The sequence below is a fragment of the Crinia signifera genome, chromosome 11 (assembly GCF_055691185.1).
Source record: "Crinia signifera chromosome 11, ASM5569118v1, whole genome shotgun sequence".
Classification (NCBI taxonomy): Eukaryota; Metazoa; Chordata; class Amphibia; order Anura; family Myobatrachidae; genus Crinia; species Crinia signifera.
The window spans coordinates 84,482,326-84,494,315 of NC_139227.1; the positions used below are offsets into that span (position 1 = coordinate 84,482,326).

General features: G+C 36.6%; 1 long non-coding RNA gene across 1 annotated transcript; it reads left to right on the plus strand.

The window, feature by feature from the left end:
* Nucleotides 1-8,978: 8,978 nt before the first annotated feature.
* LOC146046287 (uncharacterized) lies at nt 8,979-10,432 on the plus strand. Its single transcript, XR_014465836.1, has 3 exons — nt 8,979-9,119; nt 9,686-9,811; nt 10,315-10,432. It is a non-coding gene; the product is annotated as an uncharacterized LOC146046287 (long non-coding RNA).
* Nucleotides 10,433-11,990: the final 1,558 nt, after the last annotated feature.

The following is an 11,990-nucleotide window of genomic DNA, read 5'->3' on the forward strand; positions in this document are numbered from 1 at the left end:
CGGTGGATGATTTCATAAAGAATAGATGGAATTCCCATTCCATCTATTCAATGTTTTTCATCTTTTTACAATGTATCGATAAAATCCAAAAATCAGAAAAGATGTGGATCCGCGTCTTTTTAGGCGGAAATGGATACTAATTCGAAAATTAAGCGGCCATTTTTGCAAAAACAGATTCAGCTTTTCAAAGAGCAGGATCTGCAGACCCGAATCGAGGCCATTTCCCTGGTGAAAAGGGCCAGGATTGAATACTCAGATCCCATTATTTCCGAAAATTGTGTACAACGGGAAACACTGGGTATGCCCCTGAGCTGTAACTTTACAGGCTGTTGTTTGGAAAATGACTGTTAGGAGCTGATGTGTTTGCGACTTTATCTTTCTTCACACTTTGATAACTCTCTCCAGCATATTACATTTACAGTATTTTGTTTTATCTTTTTTTTTATACCACTTTCACACTGCCTAAACGTTTTAAAAACCGGTATTTAAAACGGGTCTGAGCCTTCAAATTGGAGTAGATTACCTTTTTAAATACCGTTTAAATACCATTCACATCAGTCAACCCATTTAATCCCCTGAACACGTTTCAAGGCAGAATGCAGGGGACAGCCTATAACAGTTCTGTAGTCTGTTGTTTTTACTAAATACCGTTTCAGAGCCATTCTCACTGCATAAAAAAACGGCTCTGAAACGTGTAGGACTCTGCTTTTTAAACATTTTGAAATACCGGTTATCTTTAACCAGTAAATGAACTCTGGCGCTTTCCCACTGCAGCCTTAAATGTTTTAAACTAGAAAAAACGGCAATATATCGTTTAACAAGTGCGGTGTGAAAGGGGTATTAGTGTTAATAATAATAATAATAATAATAATAATAGGAATTAAAATAAAATTTTATAAAATATACCCATGCATATATTTTCCATTATCTGTCCATACCCATGAAAGAAGGGGAAAAATTTTGAAATAGTCCTTGATTGCAGATAGTGTAACAAATTTTAGAAGAGATCGTAAAAAAAAATAAGCAAAAAACCTGAAACTCCTTTGACATATTAAGGTACATTAATATACTGCAGCAAAGGTGCTTGTAAGTATTATATTTTTACCAATTAAATTTTTTTATCAAAAACAAAAAAGATTGTACTAATGCAGTTACAGCAGTAAGTAATATACAAACTAAAAGTCACCTATCATTTCATACTCTGCATATAACCATGCATATATGACAGCGATCTGATTGTAAGCACAAATACACAGGCTTTCTGCACATAGAGTGTACACTACACACCTTATTCTTGCATCCTCCCTTACACCTGCAACTAAAGTACAGGCCAGCAACTCCTCCCAATTTACATGTGTGGAGCAATCCTGGCACTATGCCAAGCTACCTTGAGAGTGTATATAAAGATCACCTAAGAACTGACCAACCTGTTCCTTACCTATCATCCACCGTGTTGCCCCAGCTCGAAAGAGGATGGGAACCTTTAAAAGGATCCCACTGTGGATCCTACTGGTCCTTTTGGGGTCAATAAATGGTAAGTATTCTAATAATACGCTGTCACCTTTCTAAGGGGGAATGTCCATTGTAAAGCATTGCTGGAACTTTTTTATTTTTCCTTTAATAATTTTTTTTTCAACACAAAATATTACTATTTACTTTCTAAAAAAAAATTTTTGTAAATGAAATATTACAATGAGACTAACACCAATGCGTTTATGGTTAAAACAGTTACTCAACATTATTCGCATACGTATTAATTTCCCCAGGAACATTTTTTTTGTGGTGGGTTGTAATAGAGTTTAGCGGAGGTGGGGACTTTTTTTTAAAGCAGCGATCATTTACAAGTCAGAACCATGCCTTGAAAAGGATTGCTGCTCTAAAAAAAAGTGTGCGTTCTTCCCGCATCCCAAGCCTTGGCGTACTCAAGCTTCATTACATCCTGCCAATTATCGAAAAGTATATTTTATAAAATGTAACAAAATGTTAAAAAATGGTTACTCCATTAGTATATTTAAGTACAGATGGGTAATTTGAGCTATTTCAGAACCACTACAAAAAAAACGATATTCTTTGGTATCTATAAAAGAATGCCAATCAGCTTTGTGGGGTTATCGAAGTATTTTGGAAAACTAAACACTAGGATGTTATTATTGAATAATTTGCTGAAACCAATATACTATACATTTGTTAGCTTTCTTTATTACACATTTCTTATATTGGCACTAGAGTTGCGTTCTTATTTTTGTGGCAAAAGTGTTTTATCATAGTCATTGATTTAGACAATAATTACTGCTAAATGCTAATTTACACGAATGGCTCTGGGTGCAAGATTCAATTTGGTGTACACTTTGCTCCTCTCTAGCTAACTATGAAGTATGCACTCGGCAGTGTTGTAAAATAGAGATTTGGGATGTTACTTTAAGGGGAGGTGTAAAGTAAAGCCTGTGTCTGTTATGTAAATTGAAAGAGAAAGTCTGGCTCACATTCAGGCAGTAGTAACAGCAGCACAGTAGAGTGGTGACGGCAGGTCTGAAGACAGTTGTGTTTGGATTGATCACTTTACACCTCCTTAAGATTTCTATGGGGAAATATGAAGCAGTGTGATTTAAAGCTGGTATGTATTATGTACATTTATATAGTTGCGTGCAAAGAAAATACTTGAAAAACTGAGTTGTTTTCTCATTAAACATTTAGAGGTTTCAGTGTAAATGTAAAGCACATTATGTCAGACTTGTAGATAAATGTATAAGTTGATAAAGTTAATTTCTGAGCTATTATATTTCTGTGCAGATATCTCCCTATATCGACTTGTCTTGTTTAATTGAAATACCGATTTGTTGTGCTTGTTTTCAATATTATTTTTTTTAAATGGTAAGATAAAGTTGATCAAAAATAGATACAGTTAATAAATGTTGGCATTGATGGTTATTATTATTATAATTTTATTTATAAGGCGCCATGAGAGTTTTGCAGCGCCGTACAAAGGAACAGTACAGGAAGACAAAACTTGGCATAATATAGAATAAATAACAAAAATAGAGTGCAAATAAAGAGCGCCACAGTTCAATACACATTACAGCTTGAATATATGTAGTGAGGACTAAATCAACATACTATAAGAGGCTTGAGGCCAATGATGGAGATGAGTATGACAAAGGTGGTCACTGAGTGTTTGAGTATAGGAGAGCTGTGAGTGAAATGTGAATAGAAGAGGGCTTTGACAACAGGAGGGAAGAGGGTTCCAAATGCATTGGTTCCAAATGCAATACAATTAAAAACCTCTACATATACTACCTGGCAGTAGTATAGATTATGCCACCAAAAACACACATTTAGCTCTACATAAAGCACGAAAAAGAAGGACAATTACACCCTTTCAGACATACATGAAAATTCCATTATTTTTTCACAAGAACGCACATGAACCTGGGACTCGCATACTGTATGTCTGAAAGGCTCTATCGGGGATTTCAATCCCGGATCCCAAGCACCTGCAATCTAACTGGGTAACTAAAATCCCAGGAGTGAAATCGCAGGTAGTATGTCTGAAAGGGGTATTATTTAGGTCCACAGAAAGAGAAAGGGGCTGTTATTTAGCATTGGGGGAGAAATATACTGTATTTGGAAGGTATGTATTGTATATTTGCTGACATGTAATTACACCAAACAGGACAAGCAGGGCTTAGAAACAATACATATAAAAAAAAAGTGAAGTGTTACATAACAGTATTTTAAAATAGACACATTCAGCATGAATATTGAGTTTGAGTATTAATTCAATTATTCATATATTATTACTTTACAGTTTTGAAGGGGGATGTTTATTATGTAGGGATCTTCCTAATAGTATTAAATTCAATTAATTTATTAACTCACATATTTCATATTGATCATTTATTGGGACTGATCGTATTTACAGTAGACTGAGCCAATCCAAATTCTTCAGCTCTAGGAGCAATACTGTTGCATTCTATTTTGAATTATTCATACATTCTTATTTACTGTATGTATTGAGACCAAGTAAATGTTTTATTTTCTCTTGATAATTAATTAATTAATGAAGTCTTACCCTATTTTCTAAACTCTTCTTTGATTTATTATGAATACAGCTCAAGTGGAGTATGCAGACTTTTCTGAAACTGAGACAGAGACAGTAGAAGAGTCTTCAGTACAAGAGACTTCCGTAGAAGAGACTGTTGATTACACCGGTGGTGAGTCCATACAAGGACAACTGCAGCAATCGCAACAATGGCAGCAACAGCAGCAGCAACAGCAGCAGCAACAGGAGCAGCAGCAACAAGAGCAGGAGCAACAGCAGCAACAGCAGGAGCAACTGCAGCAAGGAAGCGGTAAGCATGAGCATGACTATGAATTTATAAAATAGCCAACAGAGTAATATCCCCTACAGTGACAGCTAACAAAAGACATTGCTGTGCAGCTATACATACAGTATAAGCCACCATTGCTGTTATTCCAATCATACCTATGTGCGCAACATAAAAATGCACAATATAAACATACTGTAATATACAGTTACTACTAATGTGTTATACATTCTTTGTCTAATATTTACTGTGTTTTTTTTAGTTTTGATAAGTGGTCCTTCAAGGATATCTTTGATCACCTTGACTGCAAAAACCCCTGTGGTGAAGGGTAAGTTGTGAAAAATGTTTACTTTAAAAAACTGCTAAAAAGATTTTTTTATCATTAGTTCAACGTTAGTTAACAGTTAAAAATCCAGAGAGTTTCAGCTGAGCCTCCACTAACTGCAAACATCTCACCATGACCAAACTTAGCTTTATAGCTTCAATAATGACTGTTAATATAGGGGCCACTAAGCTGTTGCACTAGACCAAAATACTTGCACTATTGCAATCTAGTAACAATGAACTGATCATTTTAGACTTACAGTAATACAATTTACAGTAATGATCAGCATACATGTCAATTGAACAGATCAGCTCAATAGGACATGTAATAAGAGGGCTGATACCTATTAAGGAGCTTCATACCAAGCATACTTGATTAGGGCCAGCCCATGTCGCTTAGTCTCCTGGCCTAATCAGTCCAGGATTATACAAAATAAAGATATAATCTCTATAAATTTATATAAAAAATACAAATAAAGTTAAAAAGAAACTAACTATTTAAGCAACTCCATAACACTTTAAGGGACTCCATGAGCTGCTAGTTTACTCCTAGTTAGATCTATGATCATTGGGCTTATTTGTACTAGCACTACTACTAGAAGTCTAGAATTTGTACTGTATATATATATATATATATATATATATATATATATATATATATATATATGTTGACAGTGAAGAGAGGGTTTGTATCGAGTAAGTGAATGTATACAATAGTGCATTGCTGATATTGTAAAGGTCAGGTTACTACAGATAGACCTAGTTATCACGATCATCAGTAAATATGCTAGATTGATTTTTCTTAATAGTCAATTTATTGTGATGGACACTTTGCTTGTTTTGCTTATCATGCAGCTGTGAATGTAGCTCACAATAACAGGGTGTGTAGCACCTGGGGGAACTTCCACTTCAAGAACTTTGATGGAGATATATTCCACTTCCCTGGCACCTGCAACTACATCTTTGCTTCTAACTGCAAAAGTATCTACGAAGATTTCAACATTCAGATACGGCGCAGTGTTGTGAACAATGGACCAGTCATTGAAACGATCTCCATGAAACTTGATGGACTTGTTGTGCAGATTAACCAGAATACTGTCTCGGTCAATGGAAATGGGTAAGATAATATAAAGGACATATGATAAATATTGCTAAATATGAAGTGTGTTCAATAAGGATGGAAACAAGACCTTTGTCATGTTTAATGTTCTCTATGTCATTCTAAATTTCCACCAGGCCAGAGGAGGCTGACCACTGCTTCCCCTCATGGCCATTATTGCCTCATATCAGTCATACTGTCCCAACATCAACTGTAAGATGGTAGGGCTGGCGGACACATGGTTAATCATTGAGGAGCATAATGTGACCAACTTCTAAAGGGTACATCAGCAGCTGAAATTCTTTTCCAACATGTTGAGGTGTTGACATGGGTGATTTATAAGAGATGGGATGCCCATTATCAGGCACTGTGTGGGCCCCTCCTCTCCAGCAACAGCACTGTAGATTCTGGAATCTGGCTTTGTGCCAGAGTCGCAGACTATTGCACATGCACCAAGCTAGTAGATAATCTGCCCATGGTGCTAGCACCAGGCCAGCACCGTGTTCCCGCGGACATGACCGGGAAAATGTTTTCAGTGACTTCACACCAGGAGATCAGAGGAGTAAGTATAAATATATGGATGAAGGATGTGTGGTGTGGGCACCCCTGGACCTGGGGGCCTCTATGCATTGCACACCCTGCATCTAATTACAGATACACCAGTGGGTGATAACATCATGATACAGAAACAGATTTAGGTTTGGTGCACTGCTTGGTGGATGTAATTGGCTGGCTGGATTGCTGCTCCTCTTGATCAACTGTCCTGTGGTATGAAAGGCAGTGCACCAAACCTATACCTATGACCTGATATTATGGCCAAACACCTCTACAATATGGGAAAACATTTCAGCTGCTGATGTGCAATTTAGCCCCAGAAATCTAATTACACAACACACTTCGTTGTTTGACCATGTGTCTCTCAGCCCCACCACCTTGCAACTAATGTTTGGGCAGTATGAAATGGGTGCAGTCTAATGGCTGTGACTGAGGAGAAGCAGTGGTCTACCAACTCTGGCCTTCTGGGAAAATATAATGCAATTGAGAACATACACATGTGAGAAGTTTTGTTACCTTACTTGTTGAACCACCCTTGTAATTCAGGGCACTATATTTTGAACTTTAAGACAGATTATCTACTAGCAACCTACAGGAAATCTGTAAAATATGCCCGCATTATTGCTCAAAGGGGGAGAATGTAGGCTTACAATGGAATTTATACCTACAAGGCTCTGCAATTATCCCTGAACCTGGAAGTTATCATGAGTTGTTTTCACCTGCCTCTGTGGGTTAAAAATAAATCCCTGATTGAAAGTTAACGTGATGCACGAATCCATGAACTTTTCACAGATTCTGTGTGTTAACACCTATTAACCCATGTTAACACTGGTTAACAGGTTAAGTTAATGGCCATTAAACAGGGCTATTAGAAGAAATCGGGAATGCAATCGAATAGCCCCAGGTGTCCCACCTCTTTTCACTATTGCTAATTAAATTTGCCCCTAACAGTTTGCTGCTTTATACAAAACTAGTTAAAAACCCGTCCAAATGACGGTTCAGTCCCCTGTCTGCTCCTGCCTCCATTCACTGTCTTCACAGCTCCCTCTCTCTATATTCAGCACGTTTGAAACAGATAATTTTGCTTTCACTTTCTGTTAAGGAGTAGTTTGGTCCATTGAGTGGCCTCTAGTGGTCACTGGTGGTACTTCACCTCAGAGGTGAGGAGTAGTTAGCCATAGATAGATAGATAGATAGATAGATAGATAGATAGATAGATAGATAGATAGATAGATAGATAAATAGAGAGATAGATAGATAGATAGATAGATAGATAGATAGATAAAGTGATTTATTCATGAAATGTAAACTCTATTAACATTTATCTCCTAATATTTCATCAGAGTCCAGCTGCCTTACAGTGGTTCCGGGGTTCAAATTGAGAAACACGGAGTGTATCTTACGGTGACCTCAAAACTTGGTCTAGTGTTCATGTGGAACGATGATGATAGTTTACTGGTAAGAGAGCATAATTTATTACCTTACCATAGGGGAGAGAATATCCATATACAGTATTGCCAAATAACTTGATTTTAATTTTTAATTGTCATCTCTTGATCTTTGATATTTTGTTCTAACTATTTTTTTCTCACGATTATCTCTCTTTTACATAGTTGGAAGTGGATGAAAAGTTTGCCAACCAGACCTGTGGGTTATGTGGTGACTTCAATGGTATCTCAATCCACAATGAATTCATTTCCAATGGTAAGGTTCACTTTGTTGTGTAATATATAATAGAGTAGTAACAATAACATACTAATTTAACACTTTGGGGCAGATGTATTAAGCTTGGAGAAGAGATAAACTGGAGATAAAGTGGAGAAAAGGTAAAAGGAGATAAAGCACCAGCCAATCAACTCCCAACTGTCTTTTTCAAACACAGTTGATTGGCTGGTGCTTTATCTCCTTTTACCTTTTCTCCGCTTTATCTCCAGTTTATCTCTTCTCCAAGCTTAATAAATCTGCCCCTTTATGTGATACCAAGACCTATCAAGTGTTTCTATAGTTTAGGAGGGATATGAGTGGGGTGATGTAATTATGAAATTAGTACAAAGGGAAATTGTGATGTTGCTCATACTACTACTACTACTACTACTACTACTACTACTACTACTACTACTACTACTAATAATAATAATAATAATAATTAATTATCATGATTAAGTGCTTTTCTCAATAAGGACTCAATGTATTTTACAGAAACATAGTAAAGAAGTTAAGATTTGCAGTTGTGACTTGTGAGTGATGTCACTACCCTTTTGGTGTACTTACTAATTGGTGGCTAGCAAACGTGGCCACTTAGAAACATAGAATTTGACGGCAGATGAGAACCACTTGGCCCATCTAGTGTTCTCTCAGTGTTTTACCTACACATTTAAAATGTGTGTTTATTTTCTACTTGCAGGAATCCAGATGACAGAATCCCAGTTTGGAAACTTGCAGAAGTTAGATGGACCCACAGAACAGTGCCAAGATGTCCCACCTACACCAAAGAGCAACTGCACAGATTATGTAAGTAATGAGTTTGTGTATACTATACAAGTACATTGTCAGAATATCTAATCAGATTAAAATATCAATAAACTACTTCCTATTGTAGGAGAACATCTGTGAGTCGATCCTTCTGGGTTCAACCTTCACAAAATGCCATTCTCTGGTGGGAGTTGAACAGTATATTGAAGCTTGTGTGCAAGACTTATGTCGCTGTAATAAGAACACTACTACACTGTGCCTGTGTGACACAATTGCTGAGTACTCACGGCAGTGTGCCCATGCTGGGGGTCAACCGGAGAACTGGAGAACTAAAGATTTTTGCCGTGAGTATCTTCCTTCCCATCCTGGTACAGGTTTAGTATCCCTTATCCAAAATGCTCAGGACCAGGAGAATTTTGGATAACGGATTATTCCGTATTTTGGAATATTTTAATATTTCAATGATGTATTTTGAAGTATCTTGCATTTATGCTGTATAAACACATAATATACACACAAATATATTTTATTACCACATAAAATACACACAAATATATTTTATTTGTTCAAAAAAAATGTGTGTACTATCTCAGCACTGAATTTGAATGCCAAGCAATCATTGTCTAGCACATATATAGTGCCAGTTACATATCATGTCCCCAGTGATGCTGTTACAAATGTCCCCAGTGAGTTTTTAGCAAAAAAAATAAAAAAAAATCACTTTCTGGAATGTCTGGTTTTCGGAATAATTCGGATAACGGATATTCGGATACGGGATACTCGACCTGTATTTTCAGTGATTTCATTGTCAAGAAAACTGATGAAGCCATATGTTGGATATATCATTATGGGAACCCAAAGGAATAAATGTAGTGATTTGAGACCTAAAATGTCATTATTTTGCCCACAGCCAAAGCGTGTCCTTATAACATGCAATACCAGGAATGTGGATCGCCTTGTGCTGACTCCTGTACCAACCCGGAGAGAAGTGTTCTCTGTGAAGACCACTGTTTAGAAGGCTGCTTCTGCCCTTCAGGTATGTACATTCTATTTGCATTAGAATGGTTAATAATCAGGAGCAGTTGTATGCCAACCACATGGTGCAAACCACTTAGCGCATATAAACATACATGTAATACTATATGTACAGTATGTAATATATGTCCAGGCTGGTTCCCCAGAATATCGATAATACTGTATGTATCAGGAGCCATGTGGCACTTGGAACTCCGCATAAGGCATCACACATCTTATAAGCCCACCCCTCAGAATCCTTTAACACTAGCCAATGGGAGTCTGAGGGTGGACTTAGAAGGAGTGTGATGCTTTATGCTGAGTCCTGGGTGCTGCATGGCATCTGATGTATACAGCACTGCCGATCCCAGGGGGAACCAGCCTGCACATATATTACATACAACAGAATATATAGGCTCATATGTGCTAAGCTGTTCCCCCCTGCATTATATGGCCGGCACTTTTGGTAACAATATACTTTTTCGCTCTGAAAATACAACAACATTATTTTTACTTTTTTTGTAGGAATGGTATTTGATGACATTAACAACTCAGGTTGTGTACCACTTGAAAAGTGCTCTTGTACCTTCAACAGTAATAGCTATGCTGCTGGAACATCTTACGCTCTACCTTGTAGTACTTGGTGAGTACATATTTTGCTGTTGATGAAACATGTATACTGATTTACAATATACTCTATAGCACATAAGGAAACTGATGTAAATGATCTACAGTGCCACACACTGGCCAAAAATATAATTACATGTCATTCTGTTACTGTGTATTCTAACACCATGGTGGAATTATCTGTTTTAGGACATATATGACTATGTACAGTAATCTCATGAATGTTTGATTAGGTGGTATCAGCCAGAGAGCTGCCCTCTTACCGACTGGGTGGTGTAGCGCATTAATTTCTATTCAATCATAATATTAGCCCGCATTCAGTTTTCTAATAGCAACTCCCTTCATTCAAACACTAGATGTTTAAGTGCAAACTCCCCTCTTTGATTAGTAGATAAGTGATGTGGTATAAAGGGTTTGTAACTTACCACCACCCTGATATGGTTTGTACTCAACATGGCTCTAATCTTTTTAATATTGACTTTGGCTGGTAGAGATAAGAACTGGTTCTTTGAGATTATTAGCATAACTTAGCCTGTACATATTTTGGAACAAGGCCACACTTAGAAAAACATTGTTACGGACACATTCTAATACATAGGATTACAATACCATTAACTTGGACTGCATAATGCAATGAGTGCAAATACTGTGTGTGTGTGTGTGTGTGTGTGTGTGTGTGTGTGTGTGTGTGTGTGTGTGTATACATATATATTTACACTGATCTGAATATTCTTTACCTACCTCTTTGCACTGCTGATAACATTTATTTTTAGTCATTTTGAGTTAGAACATCTCAATGGAAAAATAACTGTACAACCACTATCTCTGATCTTCGAACTTTTTGATTTTACTAAAAGAAACTATAAATATAGATGTAAATATACCTAGCATGTGTGTAGAGCTGTCAGTATCTAGTTATTATGTCATTTACATGGTATATGTATGTAGTTACGTTCTGTGTGTTAACTGAATTTGCAAGGAACAGTCTGAATTCTTCGGTTTGCATAAATATATATATATTTAATATATGTTTTCATTATTTGTATACATTAAAGAGAATAATATTGTTTGCAGTCCCATATACTTTATATAAAAGAGAATAATAACAGTTAACATAGCAATAACATAGAGGCAGTCGGTAAATCTCTACTGTAATATAATTGTGAACACTGAATCCCTTGTTTTTTTGTCAACACTTAATATGCAGGAAACAAACGTTGCTCTATATGATAATTACTTTTAAGTATTGCCTATGACATAATACAGTCACACCAATCTTGTTACTTAACAACCGTGTTATTGTATCATGCATAGGATACTTCACTGCCCTCTAGTGGCTATTGTTTAGGTGAGCTCTCTTAAGTGAATTGATTGATTTGTTTAAGGTATTGATTGATTTAATATTTTATTTTTAAAAGCATCTGCTCAGCTGGAAAGTGGAACTGTCAAGACATCCCTTGTCCTGCAACCTGCTCCATAGATGGAGGATCTCACATTACTACTTATGACCAAAATCATTACACCATACATGGTGACTGCAACTATGTGTTGACCAAAGTAAGACAATCTTAATG